Source organism: Lithobates pipiens, unplaced genomic scaffold, assembly GCF_037356315.1.
Source record: "Lithobates pipiens isolate NorthernLeopardFrog02 unplaced genomic scaffold, aLitPip1_a1.2 Scaffold_16, whole genome shotgun sequence".
Lineage (NCBI taxonomy): Eukaryota > Metazoa > Chordata > Amphibia > Anura > Ranidae > Lithobates > Lithobates pipiens.
Window position 1 is genome coordinate 421,374,539 of NW_027507748.1, and position 22,871 is coordinate 421,397,409.

General features: G+C 41.3%; 1 long non-coding RNA gene across 1 annotated transcript in view; it reads right to left on the reverse strand.

Annotated features, from left to right (window-relative positions):
* Positions 1–1,016: 1,016 nt before the first annotated feature.
* The window catches only part of LOC143984403 (uncharacterized), a 57,786-nt gene continuing 35,931 nt past the window's right edge, over positions 1,017–22,871 (reverse strand). The window contains exon 3 of the long non-coding RNA XR_013274835.1: positions 1,017–1,115. This is a non-coding gene — a long non-coding RNA (uncharacterized LOC143984403). The remainder of the gene's footprint in view (positions 1,116–22,871) is intronic.

The following is a 22,871-nucleotide window of genomic DNA, read 5'->3' on the forward strand; positions in this document are numbered from 1 at the left end:
AAGCTATCTATCTGTCCACACTAACAACACTACACACTGCGCTGTGTAAGCAGCCTTATATAGGGATAGGGTAGGGCGTGGACTTAGTCCCCTTGAGCCATGATTGGCCAAAGGCACCCTGCCTTTGGCCAATTATGGCTCTCTTAGCAAAGGGTGCCATGATTGGCCAAAGTATGCAGGACAGGTGCATGCTTTGGCCAATCATCATACAGCAATGCATGGCGATCTCGCCATGCATTATGGAGCAAATATTGTGGCGTTTGAAATTGCACCCCATAATGTTCGCTCTTCAGCGAACGGGCAAACTTCCCGATGTTCGAGTCGAACTTATGTTCGATCCAAATATCAAGCTCATCCCTACTGCTGTTATTTTGGCCTACCGTGACCACCTCACTCAAAGTCCCAGGGCAACCCTCTGTGTATTTGCTATATCTTATTTGAAACATTTTTAATAATTTTACCTAAAAGATAACACACAATTAGGGATACTAGTCAATATCATCTGTTACTCTTTACAAAAAGAAGGTGTTGTATTTCTGTTTCAAATAAATGGCCTAGTTCTCAGATGCAAGTAGTGAGAGATTTTAAATTTCATCTCACCCGGCTATATTACATTAGATGTTGCCAGCAGCAAATAATGGTCATCAACTTCTCATAAACACTTTTACCAGCCAACAAACAGAACAATTTATGGGAAACAATAGAAGTATTTGCTAAAGGTTTTAAAAATTTTCCATGCATTGGATAATTTTTCTTAGTGCTCCCTAAATCATACAATATAAAATAAACTCGTGCCTACTACTTATAATCTTTCTCCTTTAAAATAGGGTGCCCACAAAAATATTTCTGTATGCTTTGTGAAATGCTATTGACATCTGAAAAGTGATGTAAGAACTTTAGAAACAATGACTATCAGCAACATGCCTTAATAGTGGCTCCATGTTGATAAGTGGTTGATAAGTACCTTTGAAGAGTGTTGTATAGTATACTGAGATTAAAACATTAAATTCAACAGTACACATATGTTGTAGTTGTGTTACGTTTTCACAGGTATGTTCCACAACTTACTATAAAGACTCCGCATCCCCGCTTTGTGTAGTCTGGACTGTTGAGATCTGAAATACATAATCACTCATTCATTAAACTCTAATGCCTATAAATATTTTTTTTCATTTCCCATTACAAAATTTGGCAAATTGCTATGTTTCCCAATCCATCTGTCTGTGGCCAAAAATAGAGAAGAAAACATTTTCTCATGTACATCCAGCTGTTTACTGGCTCTCATCCTAAAATAGATAAATATAGCAGATATTTCAACCACCACCACAAAGAGAACAAACCGTCAGTAATCCAATTGGTTTTAAACTGAAATTATCAAGTGGGTTTCTGTTCATCGTAAATGGGTTAATTTGGAAGTAGTGGCTTTTGGGTCTCTGAATGATTCATAGAATACTGATTTGGCAATACTGCCTAACTAGGCAATATATTAGCTGGACAGGTATTACTTGGTCAACAGTGTCATGCCAATGATCCATTGATATATACTGTATAGCTTGTGAGGGTGCATAACAATTTCACTGGATGGCAATGCAAAGACTGATCATGGAGGGGAGACATTAAACATGCTGATAAAGGAGTAGGAGGGTGAGAGGAGGAAGACTGGGACCTGAACGCAGATAGGGATTGGGGGGGGGGGGGGTAGTTTCATAGTTTATTAGCAAGGTGGGGATAATTGTGAACCATGGGGAGAAAAGAAGTGGAAGTGGGAGTAGAATGGTAGTTAATTGTGAGCTGTAGGAAAGAAAAAAGGTGGTAGACATACCATGCAGCAAGTAGGGAAAGAGTAGGTCATGGACTGGAATGGGTGTGAGCAGAAAATAGGCAAAAGGAGGTGATAATTAAAATCTCCATAATGTGGTCTCAGAAATAAGTTTTGTTATTTTGATTAGTTAATCTATTTTTTTCATTTTAGTTAAATTTGGTTGATTCATTCAATTCATTTTCTGAATTCGTATTAGGAAATTTTTGAATTTTCTTTGGATTTACTGTTTTTTTTCGATTCGAAACAAACAAATCGATCAATTTTCTAATCGGTCGAAACGACAATGTTATATTGTTTTTGATTCGAATGCAGCAAAGTGAACAAACAAAAGAAAAATCTTCATCAAATGATTACAATGTATCCTTAAATCACCTTTGGCTTAATAAAAACAGCATTATTTCGTAATGTTTTTCTAATAACACACACAGTCTTTGATTTCAGCAATACGTGTAGTGAGAATTCGACTGGAGTTCAATGTAAAATTTGATTTGAATTTCAGTTCGAATTTACAGAAATTCGGATGAATTTTGTTACATTATTCGGAGAATTTGGTAAAATTTGTTTATATTTGAATTCATGTATTTGGATATATACGAATCTCTGAATAAGGAAAAATTTGTCCGGATATTTGCCCAAATGCATGTAATTCTCCAAGTGTTTACAGTTGTCAGTAGTTCATTTTCACACTGCCAATGATCCATTTTCCAAATGCAAGGAAGTCAGAATAGAGCACTACTCTGCAGAGTGAATTGAGACTCCAATGTGCTGTGAGCAACTGGCCAGGTCTGGTTTTTAATGTGCGGGTTGTGCTAAGCATTAGGAATTCAACGGGAATATACTCCAGCTTCATTTAGTGTTGGAATTCTCCACTGAAAATAGGAACTTTCACTTTGTCTTAATAATACATTGGATTGGTTCCTGCTGCTGCCAATCAAATCCTGGCAGGAGGGAGCAGGGGGTGGGGTCAAGCCACTTTGTGTCTATGGATGCACACAGCCTGGATCAGGACCTCTTCCAATTGAGTGCCCCCAAAGTAAGCAGCTTGTTCTGGGGGCACTCAGAGAAGAGGCGGCGTGGACAGCACTGGTTCAAGACCCCAAAAGAGGAGGTAAGGGGCTTCTCTGTGCGATACAATTGCGCAGAGCAGGTAAAATTAACATGTTTATTATTTTAATTGAAAAAAAAACTTTATATATCTTTACAACCACTTTAACTAAAAGAAACATGGAGGCTGTCATTGCTGAATATATTAATTTCCTGTATGTCGTGTTGATGCTCTTGTTTTAATACTTTGAGTCACTTACACTAAACAAGCAGGATGCAAGGATTCTTGACTTTTTTTCATGACTTTCCAATCTGCAGAATAACAGCCAAGCAACTGTCATGTCTATCCCAACACAGGTGGTCAGACACTATAGCTAAAATTCGAAAGCTGCCGCAACACCGTTAAAGCCTATGGGACACTAACATGGAAAATCAAAAGTGCTCATTTTAAAGGCTTATATGCAAGTTATTGTCATAAAAAGTGTTTGGGGACCTGTTCCTGCCCCGGGGACATGTATCAATGCAATTTTTTTTTTTTTAACAAATTTTTTCGGGAGCAGTGATTTTTTTTAATGCTTAAACTGAAACAAAAAAAAATTAAATATTCCTTTAAATATCGTGCCTGGGGCTGTCAGTAGTATGCCTGTAAAGGTTGTAAAGGTTGTCAGGTCTCGGCAATATAGATGCAGATAAGTTAAAAAAGCGCATTGAATCCCCACCCTTCATCCATTACCAGTCCCTTTGGGTCTGCTATGAATATTAAGGGGAACCCTGAATCGAAAAAAAAAAAATGTGTGATGTCAGCTGTCATTCACGGCCTGACAATGAAGATCTCTCACAGAACTGGTGACACTCTCTAACAGCTGTGACCTCTGTGGTAACTGCATTGTATTTAATTTCCTTGACTAGTGTAGATCAGATTTCCCCAACTTTCCTTTTACCTGCCTGGCTGTTAGTACTCACACCCACCCCTTCTCATTACCTAGATAAATGAGACTAGACATGAAATGGAGTATAAATGGCCATAGCAGCCTTTTTATTAACCAAAACACTTATTCAAATAACATTCTTTACATCAACATCTGAAATCAAAATAAAGAGTCCTCAGGCCTGTTGGTCTGTGACGGCAACTCCAACATTCCAAAACATGTTCCACTGCTGGAGCACTATAATGTTGGGTGACCTGTCCAGGCACGCAAAACTATGTACCTCTGACACCACCCTATTCCACATCATCCCTGGTATGCCTAGCCATGGAACACATGCCTCTGTCCTAGAAATACCTAGCTGTCTGCTATCCAGCCTAACATTATCTCACCTGGCCCCCCAAAAGTGGCCCAAAATCCAGACAAGGCATGTCTGCACACCATCTGAAGGAAAAGAACGAGAACCACAGGATAATACAAAAACACCATAAATACTCACCCACAAGCAAGAACCACCGCGACCCTATGTCTATTGGGTACCCCCCTCCCCCCATGATCGGCTAATCGGCTAACAAATGCAGTAGGTACGAAATCTCCTTAAGTCCCACCTACCAATCCTCCTTACAGACACTTGTCCAGCCCTCAGAGAACAGCCTCCGGGGCTCCCCTGATACGGAAGCAGTGTGGGGCTTACTGTTTTTCTTCCAAACCCGCCACCCGAAGCCTCTTCCTGAATATGGCAGTGAACTGAATCTTGGACAACAGCGACCCATCCTCGTGTAACAGAAAGGACCCTGCCACACCCGGGCGCACATTCAAAAATTCCCATACAACCCCCACCGGACACACCATTGAACCCGGCAGTTGAAACAGCTGTACCCATGTGCCCTTGCCCATCTGGTCTGTCTTTGACCTGCATAGTAAAACCTGCACCCTGTCCTCCCAAATCACATCCCTCTCCAAAATTCCCCCCGAAACTTTCTTAGAAGGACTGACCAACTCGCTGAACTGGCACGCCCCAAAAAATGCCATAGAAAAAGCCACTTTAAAAAAGGATACCTCATATCTGGAAGTACTGATGGAAGTGAAGTGCCCAATTGCACAAAAATGGCCTGCAAGATAGCAAAGGACACGGGCCACCTAGCCCGTGTCCTTTGCTCCATCCATGCAACTTCCTATACCCCTTTAGAGCTTGACGGACACAAAAATCTTTTGTAAAATCAACCCAAAAAATCAACCCAACTCCGACACGCCCCGCTCCAGGTTCCTGGAAACAAAGTAAAGGACCAACAAGCAGCCTTACCTCTGAATCCTCCCCAACCCCTTCTGCATTCCGCACCAACTCCAACCATTCCTGCTATACCTTGGTATATGCTGCCCATGTGGCCTCACTCACTGACCTTCTGATCCATCCAGGGATGGCTCCAAGGCAATCTCCCACAGCCAACCCGGACAAGGAACCCCCCCCCCCCCCCCGTTGTTCCGCCGCTGGTGCAAGCTCTCGTAATCGGTCCCACTGAAACCGAGACAATGAGTCAGCCACGGTATTGTCAATCCCCGGGAGGTGTACAGCATATAGAAAAATATTCATGTGCAGGCAGCAGAGCACCATGTGGCGCAGCAGTCGTATCACAAATTGCGACGACGCTGAGATGTGGTTAACACCCAGGTTGTCGCAATTCAACTGAAGTTTCAAATTCCTAAATGACTCACCCCAAATTTCCATCTCCAACACTACCGGAAAAAGCTCCAGGAGAACCAGGTTACAAAGTCACCCTGCGTCTGACCAGGAACTCAGCCAAAGTTCCACACTTCAGTGACCCTGGTAGAATGCCCCATAACCTGTTGACTCTGCAGCATCCGTAAACAGCTCCAAATCAAAATTACTCACTAGTCCGGACATCCAAATTGATCTACCTTTTACAGCTTTCCAAAAATGTGTGCCACACCCGCAAATCTTCCCAATGTTCCCTAGTGAGATGAATAAAATGGGTAGGAGACCTACACAATGCCGTCGCCGCTGATAGCCTTCAGCAAAACACCCTACCCATAGGAAAAATGCAACATGCAAAGTTGAGTCCCATACACACTATCAGTTTTTCTGCTGAGATTTACCCAAAACCATGTAGTGCAAGGGCCTTCCTTATTGCATACAAATTGAAACTCCTAAGGTTTAACCTCATATTATATGTGTGACAGACCTAGCCGGGACAGAGGCTGTTGGAGGGGATAGAATGCGAGCCTCTTGCCTTGCGATTATGGGCCCTGGCATTTGGGGGAATGGTGCTCTTTGTGAGCTGTATGCCTAGGGACCCCTGAGGTGGTGTTACTTGGATTCAGATCCATGCCCCCCCCCAAGACACACAGACTCTGGATATGTATTTACCATATTAGCAATAGACTGAATCACACTGTTGGGACACAAACTGTTAGATGCTAATGTCATCAACTCCAGCCACCTGTCTGTTGTGTAAATGAGTCTATTCTGGCTTGTAAGAATATTCCACACATTGTTGTTTGTGCTAATTAACCCTGTGTTTATGTTTATGGTAATGTGTATTGAATAGTCAATCAGTGAGCTAGGAGACAAAGTCTTACCCTGAAAAGTCTTATCTCACAGACAACTAGTCTGGGTCAATGATTAGATAATTAGCTCATGCTAATTAGGTTAGGTTTTAGACTTCTACTGTATTATAAATACTTGTCTTTTTGGTTCTAATAAATCAGTCCATGTTGAGCAGCTAAGCAAGTGTTGTCTTGTTTTGTGCTTGTGAGCGGTTGGAATATCTATATTCAGACTTAGGAAGCGATATGCTGACGGAAGCACTCAATGGGAGTGTGGGATTGGATCCGTCACAATATGGTTTTGATAAATTTGAAAGAAAAAATCTGATAGTGTGTATGGGGCTTTAAACTTACCAAGCAGCGATTGAAGCCTCCGAAGCTGGACCTTGTGCATCCCCACTATCCCGAATCTCTGTCTTGAGTGCCAACAATTTATCCTCTGGCAAGCGACACTCCATGACGTCCAAGTCCAGTACTATGCCCAGAAAACTGAGCATGGTCGTCAGACCCTCCGTCTTGTCCTTCGCCAAAGGAATACCAAAACTCCCCGCAATGTGTCGCAACGTAGATAAAAGGATCGCACACACATTAGAAGCCAGCGTCCCATGAAAAGAAAGTCATCCAAATAATAAATGACAGAATTCACCCCCGACAGATCTCAAACCACCCATTCAACAAGAGAACTAAATGTTTCAAACAGAGCGCAGGAAATGGAACAGCCCATGGGCAAACAGCGATTGTCATAAAATTCATCCTGCCACCAGCACCCCAACAATCGAAAACTGTCAGGATGAACTGGGAGCAGATGAAAAGCAGACTCGACGTCAGATTTTGCCATTAGAGTCCTTTTGCCGTAGTGGCGAACTCAGCTCACTGCTGCGTCAAAAGAATAATATGACACCGTACACAATTCTGGATCGATTTTTATCGTTCACCTATCCTTCCCGAAGGGAGGTTCTGTTATGGATCAGTCAGAAATTGTTTGGTTCCTTCTTAGGCACCACCCCAAGTGGCGAGACCACTAGGTCTGGCAGCGGCTTCACTGCAAAAGGCCCAGCCTTGAGACCTCCTTAGTCAATTTTTTCAGATACCACCCCCGGATACTGCAACGCTGAATGCAAACTCTGCGCCATAGGTGGCACAGCCGCCAAGGAACACGGGATGCGAAAACCTTCCAAGAATCCCTCCCTTAAAAGGCACGCAGCATCCTGGTCGGGATATCTACTTAGAAAGGGATTCATCCTTTCCCCCCTCACTGAAGTCATTCTCCTTGTTTGCAAAATCTCCTCCACGGTCCTTACCTTTTTCAAAGCAGCGGGACATGGGGTGAGAACCTTCACAACCCGAGCACTCATATTTAAAATGGCATGGTCCTCCAAACTTAAATAGTCCCTTGTTGTATTGACAGCATATGCCCCAATCTTTTACTGGCCGGTTGTCCAGTTTCCAGATTCGGGGCCAGTGCCGAGGGCATGAGCCGCATCCAGAGGCTAATGTCCTTGTGGTCCTAGCGAAGGGATGGCCGGATAGCCCGACGCTGCCGAAACTGCTCATTATAACGTAGCCAAGCAATTCCACCATAGACTCTGTGAGCTTCGCAGATGGCATCCATGTAGCATAAGAGAGCAGAACAATGTTCTGGATTCTTATCCCCATGACGTTTGCCATAATGGCAAACGCTTGCAACCAGTTGGCGAATCAATAAATACTGCAGCTTCTCCTCGTGCTCTTTTTTAGTGTCATCAGGCTTAAGCCTGTCCAGGTTAAACTTCTCTAACAGCAGTAAGGAAAAAAATCTCCACTTACTTACCCTTGCAAATCTTCTCTTGGACATCTTCTTTTAAATGCACGCCCAACGGACCCTCAAAGCATACATAAACTTTGCATTTTGCCGCTTCAGCTAACCGCATTGCATCTGTTTTTCTTGAGACCTCCTGCAATGCTCCCGTCTTCTCAGGCACCAAACTACTACCGAGACCATAGGGGGAGAAGTGGGCGCCACCAGACTAACCCCATCTAACACTGCCCCTTCACCTGGCTGGACTCAAAGCGACACCTGCGGGGACTGTAACCCTGTTCCCTCCCGCAAAACGCTGCATGACCAGGCTGACCAGGGGAGACCCCAACAGCCGCTGCTCCTGAATACACCAGTTCCAGCTGATTCTGTGACTTCATCCTCAGAGCGTGACAGCTCTTCCTCGGACCACTCTCCTGGAAGCTGCTGCTCTTCCACTCTTAGCACTCCAGGCATGAAGGGCCTAAATGCCGAGGACCCATGCTGGTGTTGGCCCCTCCTCACAGCATTGGATCCACTCCTTCCGCCCTTCTGTTGCCCCCGAAAAGCACCGGCGCTCTCCTATAGCTTCTACCCCTTCCGCCTTCTACAGGGGGAACTGGCCTGGTGTTGGAGCTGCCGGCAGCATCTGCTGATGGCCCGGCAGCCATGGCTGATCGTCTCCCTTTACAGGGAGCTGTTGATTTTTTAGCAGCGTGTAAAACTGCCTGCTTCTTCGCCTGCTGACCCTCCACTAATGCTTCCCGCTTAAGTAAACTACCGTACCCCTCCTTTTCCTACTTTTCTCAGCCAATCCTCTCTCCTTCCTGCTACTAGAACTTAACCCATTCATTGCCTCCCTTTCTCATTATGTCATGCCGGCAAATCACTATTCCTATCGCTCCAAGCCTCACTTTCTCTATATACGATATACTTTATATTAATAATATGGAGTATGCAATACATGCTTGCTTGACTAAAGTAATTGTTGATTGATCTTTACTTATCAAGTGCAATTTTAAAAATTCTTGTTCTGACATTTCACACACAAAAGAGTTCTATAGCTAACATTTGTCATAAAATACAGCACAGTTCAGCTTTCACTCAACCTTTTATATTATTGGTAGACTTTTCAGTGCTGAATGATATGTCTGCTTAGCTACTAAGGTACAAACTCCTAATCCAGAATCCACTTTCTAAAAGCCATTGACAAGAAAATCCTTACACAGTTAATATACATATAGGGGTCATGGTTTCTGTTGTGACATTGAAGTTGCGCAATGTCTATGAGGAAACATTTCCTTTACTGGCCTTTACTGAGTATGAACATGATCTGTGCTTGGTATAATGTATGACCTAAGTAGCTGTGCCCGTAGAAAAATAATACAATGTAGAAATATTTCAGAAACTTCCTGTTTAATTGTGCAGGAGATTTAAACTAATCTTGATCCATTTTGTAAGGGTTTTTATAACCACCTTTTAGATTTCCCATTTTCTTTTAAACCTTTGAGGGTTTTAGGCAGGCAAAGGTAAATGTTCTACGAGTAAGGAATTGTACTGCTATTTATCTCAGATTAAATGATTGCTTGTTAATGTCAGACAACCTTATCTTTATTTGCTCTGGCAATAGTATTCCAGTATTTTCATTAAGGCAATTTGTAATACCCCAGTAAAGGCATTATAGAGACTCTAGAATATGTAGTTTCTGGTCAACTAGGACAAAGGGAAATAATGGAACCACTGAAGCTGAAACATGTTTCTGACCCAACCAGCTTCTATGTGTTTCTGAACCAAAATAAGTGTCAAACAAACATTCTTGGAGTCCAAAAGTATTTTATTAAATTTGCAATTAACAACAGGAGAAGAAAAAAGGCAACCAACACATGTTTGGGGTCCAAAAAAAAACCTTCATCAGGGCTTTAGAATGTTTATAGGTCTTAGAGCAAAGCTCCTGGATTCATCAATCTAGACCAACAGTCAGTAAGTGAAAGTCTGTGTCAGTGGCAGAGATGCTTTTGGACTCCAAAAATATCTGTGTGGTGCTTCATCTGATTCAAATACATATACACTACTCAGTTTGGGGGATACCTGGTGGAGAGCTGCCAAACTCAAGTCATCCAGCTTTATTGAGATTTTTTTATCCTATTAGTTGCTGGTAGCAACTCAATTTCCTATAATTTGTGTACAAAAAAAGTTCAGACAGATTTGCAGCCTTTCTCCAAATAGTGCAGTATCTCAATACAAGCCTTGAAGAGTTTCTTAAATATGTTGATTCTGGTCAGGCTTGGAGAAGGCAGCACCAGACATGCAAAATTACACTCCACTTCTAGCAGGTCCCAACATATCTCATACCACACGTAGCAGTACAATATAATGCCCAGGGTGGCATGGTCCCACTAAACACAAACTTCAAAGCTCTTCATACGGTGAGCAGTGTTTGGTCATAGGAGACGTGTAAAGCACTACCAATGGTGTTCAGACCTTTTGAAAATATATGCATAGAATTATGTAGTATCGCAGAAAGTTTCTCATTTATTAAGTATCAGGACATCTTTTGCTTGACTTGTATGATTGTTGGGGTAGCCAATTTCCATGCTTTTGCTAAGGTTTGCTCAGCAGTTTAAAATAATTTTAGGCTCAACTTGAGCCTCCCATTTAATCTTTCGGATACTATTCCTTAATATTGTATATATCAGTTATTAGACGCCTATCCTGTAATGTCTAATTTTAGGGCACTCCCTCCAAACATGAAGGAATGTGCTAATGTCAGCACATCCCATAAAACAACAAGGCAAAACCCCAGCAATAAGTTTGGCTAGTCTTTAGGACACCATATACCAGTGCATTAACACCTCATCATTGGCTTTAACGACCATTGATTCAATAGACTTTAGTATCCAAGATCTGGCTCAATTATTAAGAATCAAAGTGTTTGTTAAGATGTCATTCCCAGTGTAACATATTAGTTTGGAGAACTGGGCCCTGACCCTCCAGACTGGTATATAGCAGGGCGAATGCATTTTTCCTCAATAGTTACAGTGCCTTGGAAAAGTATTCGGCCCCCTTGAACTTTTCAACCTTTTGCCATATTTCAGGCTTCAAACATAAAGATAAAAAATTTTTATTTTTTGTGAAGAATCACCAACAAGTGGGACACAATTGTGAAGTGGAACGAAATCTATTGGATTTTTGAAATTTTTTTAACTAATAAAAAAATAAAAAGTGGGGCGTGCAAAATTATTCGGCCCCCTTGCGTTAATACTTTGTAGAGCCACCTTTTGCTGCGGTTACAGCTGCAAGTCGCTTGCCGTATATCTCTATCAGTTTTGCACATCGAGAGACTGAAATTCTTGCCCATTCTTCCTTGCAAAACAGCTCGAGCTCAGTGAGGTTGGATGGAGAGCGTTTGTGAACAGCAGTTTTCAGCTCTTTCCACAGATTCTAGATTGGATTCAGGTCTGGACTTTGACTTGGCCATTCTAACACCTGGATACGTTTATTTGTGAACCATTCCTTTGTAGATTTTGCTGTATGTTTGGGATCATTGTCTTTTTGGAAGATAGATCTCCGTCCCAGTTTCAGGTCTTTTGCAGACTCCAACAGGTTTTCATCCAGAATGGTCCTGTATTTGGCTGCATCCATCTTCCCCTCAATTTTAACCATCTTCTCTGTCCCTGCTGAAGAAAAGCAGGCCCAAACCATGATGCTGCCACCATCATGTTTGACAGTGGGGATGGTGTGTTGAGGGTGATGAGCTGTGTTGCTTTTACACCAAACATATCGTTTTGCATTGTGGGCAAAAAGTTAGATTTTGGTTTCATCTGACCAGAGCACCTTCTTCCACATGTTTGGTGTGTCTCCCAGGTGGCTTGTGGCAAACTTTAGACGAGACTTTTTATGGATATCTTTGAGAAATGGCTTTCTTCTTGCCACTCTTCCATAAAGGCCAGATTTGTGCAGTGTATGACTGATTGTTGTCCTATGGACAGACTCTCCCACCTCAGCTGTAGTTCTCTGCAGTTCATCCAGAGTGATCATGGGCCTCTTGGCAGCATCTCTGATCAGTCTTTTCCTTGTCTGAGCTGAAAGTTTAGAGGGACGGCCAGGTCTTGGTAGATTTGCAGTGGTCTGATACTCCTTAGATTTCAAAATAAACGCTTGCACAGTGCTCCTTGGGATGTTTAAAGCTTGGGAAATCTTTTTGTATCCAAATCCGGCTTTAAAATTCTCCACAACAGTATTACGGACCTGCCTGGTGTGTTCCTTGGTCTTCATGATGCTCTCTGCGCTTTCAACAGAACCCTGAGACTATCACAGAGCAGGTGCATTTATGCAGAGACTTGATTACACACAGGTGGATTCTATTCATCGCCATCAGTCATTTAGGACAACATTGGATCATTCAGAGATCCTCGCTGAACTTCTGGAGTGAGTTTGCTGCACTGAAAGTAAAGGGGCCGAATAATTTTGCACGCACCACTTTTCAGTTTTTTATTTGCTAAAAAAGTTTAAATTATCCAATAGATTTCGTTCCACTTCACAATTGTGTCCCACTTGTTGGTGATTCTTCACAAAAAAATTTAATTGTATATCTTTATGTTTGAAGCCTGAAATGTGGCAAAAGGTTGAAAAGTTCAAGGGGGCCGAATACTTTCGCAAGGTACTGTATGTAGACAATAATATTTGAAGAGGGTAAGACAATTGAGTTGAAAAGGAGTTCTTGGTTGTAGAAGTGACATAAATTTGAATTAGTACTTAAACTTTCTTGAGCATGCATTGTTGTGAGGGGTTTTAGAATCAATACAGATCATAGAGCAAAACGAATATTAACAATAGTAGCCTGTAGCTGGTGAGGGCATTCAAGTCTGTTATTGCTCAGGTAGAATCGCACATAGTAACTGCATATCTCTTATGTGCTTAGGAATTTGTCTCAAAAACATGAAGTATATTATTCAATAAAATTAACAATATAATTTTTTTTTTGACTGGCAAAAACCTTTGACTGCAGGCATATATTAGCTAAATTATGTATTATGTGATTGGTCCGATTCTTTTTTTTTTGTACAGCTCATCAGAATATAGATTTTGGTAAGTATATTAAATTCTCATTTGTGCAGGGCAGTAGTTGATGTAAATGGTTCCCTTTACACTACTCCAGAATGTGCCAGAACTACAGTAACTACAGTTAAACCCCATTAGTTTATTCTTAACTGTCCTTGTTCTTTTGGGGAGTTTTTTCTTGATTTCCTTTCCCAGAGACACAACAGGAAGTAAAACCATTCTTTACAAAGTAAGGTGAAAATCCCCATCAGACACTTGTCAGCAGAACATGGGTAAATATTGCTTTACTTCCCCCTAGATAATTATATTACAGTTGTTATAGGAAATGCATACATATGTAAGTAGTTGAAGGGTTTGAAAAAAACAACAACTTTTAAACAGTTTGATTTATTGGCCTTCCAATGCCCCCCTGTCTTTCCTTCCACAACGTGTGCTTGCACCACCAAACTTAACATATTTACAGTATTTTATTTTTTACATTCATATAAGTTCCTGCCTTTATGCAATCTAGGATCCCTACTTTATATGTGTACATACAACTAAGGTCATTTACTAGTATGACTTCTGAGTATTGGAGGAAACCTACACAGGAGAACATGCTAACTCCAGGTAGGTAGGGTACTGGTTGGAATCCAAACCAAGGGACCTAGTAATGCAAGGCAGGAGTGTCACCCACTAAGCCACTGAGCTGTCCTTTGTTTTTCATAGTGATCCTGGTGGGTCATATTATTTCGTTTGAGGTGCCTGTTAAACAGCACAGACTGCATAGGAAGTATATCTGCTACAAAAGGTTGCAGATCTATCTGTAGGAGCTTCCCCCTTCCCTTTTCAGTTGTCTCACTTTTTTGTCTGATGTATGGGCCTCCATAGGAAAAACACTATCTAACTACCAAAAGTGTAGTACTACACTACCCCTTTCATTAAACCTCTATATTATTGCATTTGTTATTTCATAAAGCTTCTCTTCCTTTTAGAAAGCTGGGAGGCATGTAATACTTGGAGGCTATTACAGACATGAGTTGCACAAAGCCCTGCTTGTAGTGAGCAAGAGGTAAGACAGGTCTAAACTATTCATTCTCTGTTTGGCTGTTGTACAATACCGATTAATATAATAAGGTACTAAAAAATAAAAATCTCCTTTTGCAGCATACAATTTTGTAGAATCATATGCACTTCTTATACCAACCAATCAGACATACAACTTAAGATACAAATCACAGACAAAAACTATTTTGTTCCTGGAATATTCACTTTTACATTTTAAGGACCTTTTTGCAGCTTTATACTTTCAGAAGCACTTGCTTCCAGTGTACACATTGCAAATACAAACAATAGCTAATGTCTTTAAATAGAGCTCATTATTTTTACAATGACCCAAATCAGGGTGTATGAACTGAATGCATGTTAGAACACTTGTAAAACAACCGTTCTGTTATTCCCTCAATGAAACTTAAGTGCAGGTATCTGGACAAGCAGGAAATGAAAATTCTCAGTAATTGAAGTCCTGTCTTGGTGATAAGCCAAAATGCATTCCTGGAAATTAAATTTTAAAGCTTACAGATTTACATATAGGTCAAATATGTCCACAAATACATGCCAATTACATATACAGTGTAAGGACAAAACCATAGTCAAAGTATTTAAAAACATAGAAAAAAGACCAAGTAGTTCACCAAATATGGACTTTTGCATTTTAATACGTGTTTTTTTTTTTATTATTATTATTTTTTTCATTAACTTTTTCATCTGAGTATAGATCTATGTTTGAGCCAAGCATGTTTGAAACCATTCATTATTGACTGAATCATTACCTCTGCTAGAAGTCGCTTCCAAGCATCAACTACCCTTTTAGTATAATAAGGCCGCGTACACACTGTCCAACTTAGTCCGCTGAAACGTGTTTCAGCGGACAATCCGCTCGTGTGTGGGCTTCAGCGGACTTTTTCAGCGGACAGTCTGGCGGACTAAGTCTTTCGGAATTTCCGTAATACAGTCCGTCCAAACTTGGTTTCAGCGGACAGTCCGCTCGTGAGTAGGCTAGTTTGACGGACTAAGTATGGCGCATGCTCAGAAAGGATTTACACAGCGAAAGGTTGCATTGCAGTGTATTGGACGTCGTATTTCTAGTCCCGTCGTACGTGCTGTACACGTCATCGCGCACGCTTTCAGCGGACTGTCTGCTCATCGTGTGTGGTCAAGTCCGTTCATTCAAAAGTAGGACGGACTGTCTGTCGGATTGTCTGACGAACTTAGTTGGGCAGACAATCCTCTCGTGTGTACGTGGCCTAACACTTTCTAAGATTAGTTTTGAGCTTTCCTCCAGTTAGTTCAAGGTCATGTCCCCATGTTCTTGATCTTGGCTTCATATTGAAAATAATGCCCTCCTGTACCTTATGTATTTATGTATTTAAAGGTTTCAATCGTGTCTCCCCTTTCCCTTCTTTCCTCCAGGCTGTATATATTCATTTCCTGAAGTCCCTCCTGATATGTTTTATCCCCCAAAACCTTTCACCATTTTTGTTACCCATCTCTGTAGCCAATAGCCATCTCTGTAGCCAATAGCTTTGATGTAGGAATTTGATCTGAGCATGCGTGCCACTTGGTCCGATCAAAATTCTCTACACATGATCGGAGTATGTCCGATCGAACCAGTTGGTCGGGAAATATTTCCAACAAGTTGGAAAATTGGGTCCGACGGATATTCTGACGGAATCAGTCCGATGCATACCACACACAGTCAGATTATTCCGACAACACGGTCCGATAGGACACATTTCGACGGATTTTCCGACCGTGTATACAAGGGCTTAGAGGTGAGCATAGCGTGTGCTCTGGAGGTGGAGGGAAAGTCACACTTGCAATGAAATTTTCTCACATGGAATCTCTGCCTGCTGGGACTGTTAGTCCACCTTCTGCTCTTCTTTTGGATTTATTTGGACTTTTTATCACATTTGTTATGTTTTATAGAGCCCTGATATGCGCTGAATTCCTCTGTATATATTTATAAACAATGAAAAGGATTAACCCCTCGGGTTCCACAGTGAGTATAACAATCATGCTTTACTGCATATACAGACTGATTTTACTATTGTGGGTTTAATAACACTTAAGTCACCTGCACATTATCATTGAACTGTTGTGAAGGGTTTTGCTTATGATTGGAAACAAAAAAACAGCTTTACAGGCTTGAAATTACAAATATACCAACAACTTACAGTTAAAGTTGTTCTTTATTTTTTTAAATCAGTTCATTACTTTCATTTTAAACTTGAAAGGTGATTTTAATTAGAGTAATAGAAATGTGCTCTCAACTTAAACAGAACATTTTCTACCTTTTTGGATTGGAGATGGTCTATTATTGTAGACAGTTTACTTTTACTTTTAACCACTTCCCGACCAGCGCACGACGATGTACGTCAACAGAATGGCACGGGCAGGCATATTGGCGTACATGTACGTCCAATATTCGTTGCCGCCGTGCCATCGGGAGCGCTGGTCGGGACCCCCGTGAGTCCGGTCGCGGGACCCACGGACTCGATCGCCGCGGGCATCCCCGCGATCGTCTCACGGAGTGGCCGAATGGAGGAAATGCTGTATAAACAACATTTTTCCATTCTGCCTAGCAACTAGTGACGCTGATCTCTGCTCCATGTGATTGGAGCAGAGATCAGTGTACACTAAATGAAAGCCCAACCCCCCCACAGTTAGTAACACACCCCTAGGAACACTTAACCCCTACACTGCCACCCACTGGTTAACCCTTTCACTGCCAGTGTCATTTACACAGGAATCACTGCATTTATATAGCAGTGATTACTGTATAAATGACAATGGTCCCAAAAATGTGTCAAAAATGTCCGATGGGTCCCCCACAATGTCGCAGTCACAATAAAAATCGCAGATCGCTGCCATTACTAGTAAAAAAAAAATAATAAAAAATTATTAATAAAAATGCTATAAAACTATCCCTATTTTGTAAACGCTATAACTTTTGCGCAAACCAATCAATAATCGCTTATTGTGATTTTTTTTACCAAAAATATGTAGAAGAATACGTATCGGCCTAAACTGAGGGAAAAATATTTTTTTTTATATATTTTTGGGGGATATTTATTATTACAAAAAGTTAAAAATAATGCGTTTTTTTCAAAATTATCGCTCTATTTTTGTTTATAGCGCAAAAAATAAAAACCGCAGGGGTGATCAAATACCACCAAAAGAAAGCTCTATTTGTGGGAAAAAAAGGACGTTAATTTTGTTTGGGAGCCACGTCGCACGACCGCGCAATTGTCAGTTAAAGCGACGCAGTGCCGAATCGCAAAAAGTGGTCTGGTCTTTGACCAGCAAATTGGTCCGGTCTGAAAGTGGTTAACTGTTAGCACCATAGACCAAATATGACCCAACATTGTTTGCAAAAGCCCCAATCAAGATATGGAAATGAACTCATACTATTACAACATCTTGAGTCAGAATATTTGGGGCTTTACAGGTAAGTAATCTCTTATTAAATAATGCATAATAACGGAAAACTTTGGTAGAGTTGCTCATTAGTTTGTGCTCTCAGCTTACCGTATCTATCCTTGCATGGCATAATTCTTTAACACACAGCTCAGATAAAAACATATGACTGCATTATGATTGAATCAATTCCCAGAAAGGCCACATGAAACACCAGGCAGGAATAAAAACCTGACAATGTTTCTATCCCCCAGCACTCCATCCAAATCCCCCAAAATGACTTTTGTCTTTAACTATACTGTAATATTATATTTCTAATGAAGTAGGCCAGTGAATAAACACCTCAATGAATGACCATGGCTAAAATATAATTTAAAGTGTTACTAAACCCACAACGGTAAAATGAGTCTGTAAATGCAGTAAAACATGCATGTTATACTCACTCTGGAACCTAAGGGGTTAATCCTCCACATTGTGTAAAATGGCTTTTTGATCCTGTCTTCTCTGATCCGCGTTTTCTTCCACAGTCCCCAATCCATCTCCCGATAAGACAGAGCCTTGGGGTCACTCTGCACATGCTCAGTTTGGTGTTTATTGCTAGAGTTTTTTTTCTTTTCTTGGGAGGGTGCATGTGATCAGCACAGGGCCAAACAAAACTGCCCAGACAGAGGGTCGGGGATCCTGTGGCCTCATAGAACAATCAGGGTGGGAAGAAAACTCCTCCTACAAGCTTTAACCCATGCTCTGCTGGACACTGATAGAAACCACAAGACTGCTCTAGCTGCTGATGAGAAAAAGTATTTAGCAGTTTATATTTACTAAAATAATTGCATTTCCATGTTTTGTGTACTGTGGGTGACCAGATATAGTGAATACAGGGCCCAGGGTTTAGTAGCACTTTAAGGGTAATGTTTGTCTTTAAAGTCATAAGGGGAAAGTCATTGAACATCTGTGTTTATTAAAAATGATATCAACAATGCTGAACATACTTGAAGATAATTAAAAACTTCATACAAATGTATTTTAAAAAATTTCGAAAAAACATTACATTCATTCTAAAATTTAGAGGTGATTTTAAGTAGTAGGAAGGCACCCTGGATTGAATAGAATATTCAGTACCCTTTTATGCAGGACTGTCTTTAACTGTTAGTACCATAGGTGAAGGTTAACTGGACGTTGCTTTTGTGAAAAAGCCCCAATCACGAAATGGAGCTGAACTGAGACTGTTACAACAAAGGACAAAATAATAGGGGATTTACAGAGAAGTGATCTTATCAAACACTGCATCATAACAGAAAATTTGAATTTGCTGATTAGTTTGTGCTCTCAGTTTACTTGAATGGTATAATAATTATTTAACCCAAAACATAACGATGAAGTATGACTGAATTATTTCCCAGAAAGGCCCTTAAGAAACACCAGATAGCACAAATTGCAGATGTTTCCCTATATACGACAACATTTTCTGATAACTTGTAAGTCAACCAACCCCTCCAGTCTTTACTTTTGATTTAGATATGCTGATACTATTTTAAGCTAGTGCGTTTATTTTTACATGAACATATTTGGAATGTTTATCCACAGTCTGCACCAATGAATGCATGCTTGCTGAAATAAAAAAAAAAAAAAAAAAAAATATTCCATAACAAAAACTGCAAGCAGGCAGTAAATCAGGGCATCATCATTAGTCCATCAGGACTAGGATAAAACAAATCCTAATGCCTGAACACGGTTTTGCAATTTTGTGTTAATAAAACTTTAAATATCATTGCAACTGCTTAACCACTTGCAGACCGGACCATTTTGCTGGTCAAAGACCAGGCCACTTTTTGCGATTCGGCACTGCATCGCTTTAACTGACAATTGCGCGGTCGTGCGACGTGGCTCCCAAACAAAATTGACGTCCTTTTTTTCCCACAAATAGAGCTTTCTTTTGGTGGTATTTGATCACCCCTGCGGTTTTTATTTTTTGCGCTATAAACAAAAATAGAGCGACAATTTTGAAAAAAACACATTATTGTTATAATAAATATCCCCCAAAAATATATAAAAAAACTTTTTTTTCCCCTCAGTTTAGGCCGATACGTATTCTACATATTTTTGGTAAAAAAATCGCAATAAGCGATTATTGATTGGTTTGCGCAAGTTATAGCATTTACAAAATAGGGATAGTTTTATAGCATTTTTATTAATAATTTTTTATTATTTTTTTTTTTACTAGTAATGGCGGCGATCAGCGATTTTTTATTGTGACTGCGGCATTGTGGGGGACCCATCGGGCATTTTTGACACATTTTTGGGACCATTGTCATTTATACAGTAATCACTGCTATATAAATGCAGTGATTCCTGTGTAAATGACACTGGCAGTGAAGGGGTTAACCAGTGGGTGGCAGTGTAGGGGTTAAGTGTTCCTAGGGGTGTGTTACTAACTGTGGGGGGGTTGGGCTTTCATTTAGTGAACACTGATCTCTGCTCCAATCACATGGAGCAGAGATCAGCGTCACTAGTTGCTAGGCAGAATGGAGAAATGCTGTTTACATGGCATTTCCTCCATTCAGCCGTCCCGTGAGACGATCGTGGGTATGCCCGCGGCGATCGAGTCCGCGGGACCCGCGACCGGACTCACGGGGGTCCCGACCAGCGCGGGAGCGTGCCGCCGCCGGCGCGTTCCCGATGGCAGGGCGGCATTGAAGATTGGACGTACCTGTACGCCAATATGCCTGCCCGTGCCATTCTGTGGACGTACATCGGCGTGCGCTGGTCGGGAACCAGTTAATGTATCCAGGCGTATTATACCTTGATTTTTTTAGGACAAATTGGGCTTTTATTTGATGGTAAATGGTCAGATATCTCCTGATTTGGTTCTTAGTATCAAAGGAAAACTGGCCCAAAATATTTAAAAAAAAAAATTTTTTATTTAGCTGTGTACTTCTTGCTATTACCATCAACTAATGCCGAAGCACAACCCAAAATAAATTATCCTGATCCTGACAATCGCAGCAATATATGTGTATATTCCTTGTTGTTTGTACTTGTAGTAAGGCCCAGAAACAATGGAGTGGATTTTGCTATTTTGTATTGTACCTAAAACACTTTGACACTGACATTCATGACACTGATACTAATTTTAAATAAATGCCTTTTTTTTTTTAAATCCTACCTAAAATACATTGACCCCGACCTTTGACTCCAATCTTTAACCTTGACATTTGACCCTGAGCTTTACCATAACTCTGATCTAGATCGAAACCTGATCTAGCTATTTTATCTTTATTTATTATTTGTTTATTTTTTATTTTTGTGAGCGTCAAATGTTTGATGTTTCTTGAAATGTTCTACTATTTTCAAGTTGATGTATGTGGTTAGAATTTTGAGTAACCATGTAGTTCTGTTTAGTTGTGCTTGCCCAGCTGAGGTGGCACTCTATGCGAGATAAGGGTTAACTCTGCAGGCCAGGTTTTTTGGGGAAGTACCTGCCTCACCTCTCTAGGGTGCAACAGTTAGTAAGACAGCCAGAGGTTTGGTTCCATCTCTCCCCACCCAAGGTTGAAGAACGCTGTTAAGATGTGATTCACTATTTTACACTCAACCACGGCCTGTGGAAGCCCAGTCAGGGTTCCAAGAGTATGGCTTTGCGATGTGGACAATGGACTAAAAGGAATTTCACATCTATTCAAGGAATAACTATCTCAAAGGTCAAAAAGGGGGTGTTAGAACCATATCCACAGGAATGATATTGAAGACATCCGTGTTGAACTGTTCATATGTTATTTTTACCCAAACTCAGTAAAGAAATTTTATTGTTACATACATGTTGGCCTGGTCTGAAGTCACCCTAGGACGGGGGTTGGCAACCCATAGATTACGATCTACCAGTAGATCGCAAGCAGATGACAGGTAGATCGTGGTCTGGGCTTGCTGACTTGCAATTCCAGAGCATCAAACAGAGTTCAATGCAGAGGGACTACTTGTAATAATAGAGCTGTAGTAGAGGGCAAGAGTCACATAAGCTGATGTCTCCTCTATAGTGCTGACTCCTGTCCCATGTGGAGTGATATCAACTGCACTCTACCTCTTATACTGGCTAACAGTTTTCAGAATGGTGCCAGCAGCAAGAAAGACGAGATCTTCAGGTCAGTGTGAAGCAGTACACTGGGACTAATAGTATAGGGCTGCTTTTACACTGATGTGCTTCTGTTTATCCCCAGTGCAGTGTACTTGCAGCTTTCCTGTGGGTTTGCTGCACTTAGTCATAGATTTCTATTATATCCTGCAGGTTTAGTGCTCTTTCTGAATGCAGGAGTTTTGGTGTTCTTTCAGAAAGTGCACCACACATGCAGGATATAATAGAAGCCAATAACAAAGCACAGCTAACCCAGAAATATCGCAGATGCACTGCGCTGCATCAGCGGTGCAGGTAAACCGTAGCACATCAGAGTGAAAGCAGACTTATAGGGGGCTCAGGACAGTAAAGGTTAATTTACATTTGAATATTGGAGGTGGCAAAACCCCATAGTTAGGATGTGTTTTTGCCACTCCAACCCTAACTGCACCCCCTTTAGCTACAGTGGCCAGGGGTGCACACATGTCACAGTCGCAGCAGAATTTACATGCCCTGCCATGGTTGGCGGGTGTAGCACCTGGCAAGCATAATAACCATTCAAGTGAATAAGGCCACTCTGCAAGTGCCCTGCAACCTTGCACAATACAGCAAACAAGGGATTAAAACAGGCAGCATTGTGTTGCTTTCTCACCACCTGCTTTAACCCCTTGGACTCCGCAGAAGCCTGCAGTTGCGGGGCGCTTTCAGAGTGGCCCCATGTATTTGAATGAGTCCCGATTGGGAGGCCGTAGTACCCACCAAAAGCAACAGGTGGGTTTAATTCCTGCTGTGGCATGTGTACACATTTGGCTACTGCCTCAGCAGCTAAAGGAGGTAGGGATTCTGGGTTATAAAACCACAATTCAACTGTAGGGTTTTACCACCACCCCAACTTTACGTGTGAACGAGCCCTAAGGCTGCCAAAAACAGCCTTAGGGCTGAATCGTAAAACCACGATTCAACCGTAGGGTTTTACCACCACCCCAACTTTACGTGTGAATGAGCCCTAAGGCTGCCACTGTCAAATGCAACTAAGGGCTTATTCACAAGTGCAGAAGGCACTGCTCTCCTCTAAAAAGCTATCCGATATGCTGCCTTCTCACCACCTGATTGAAA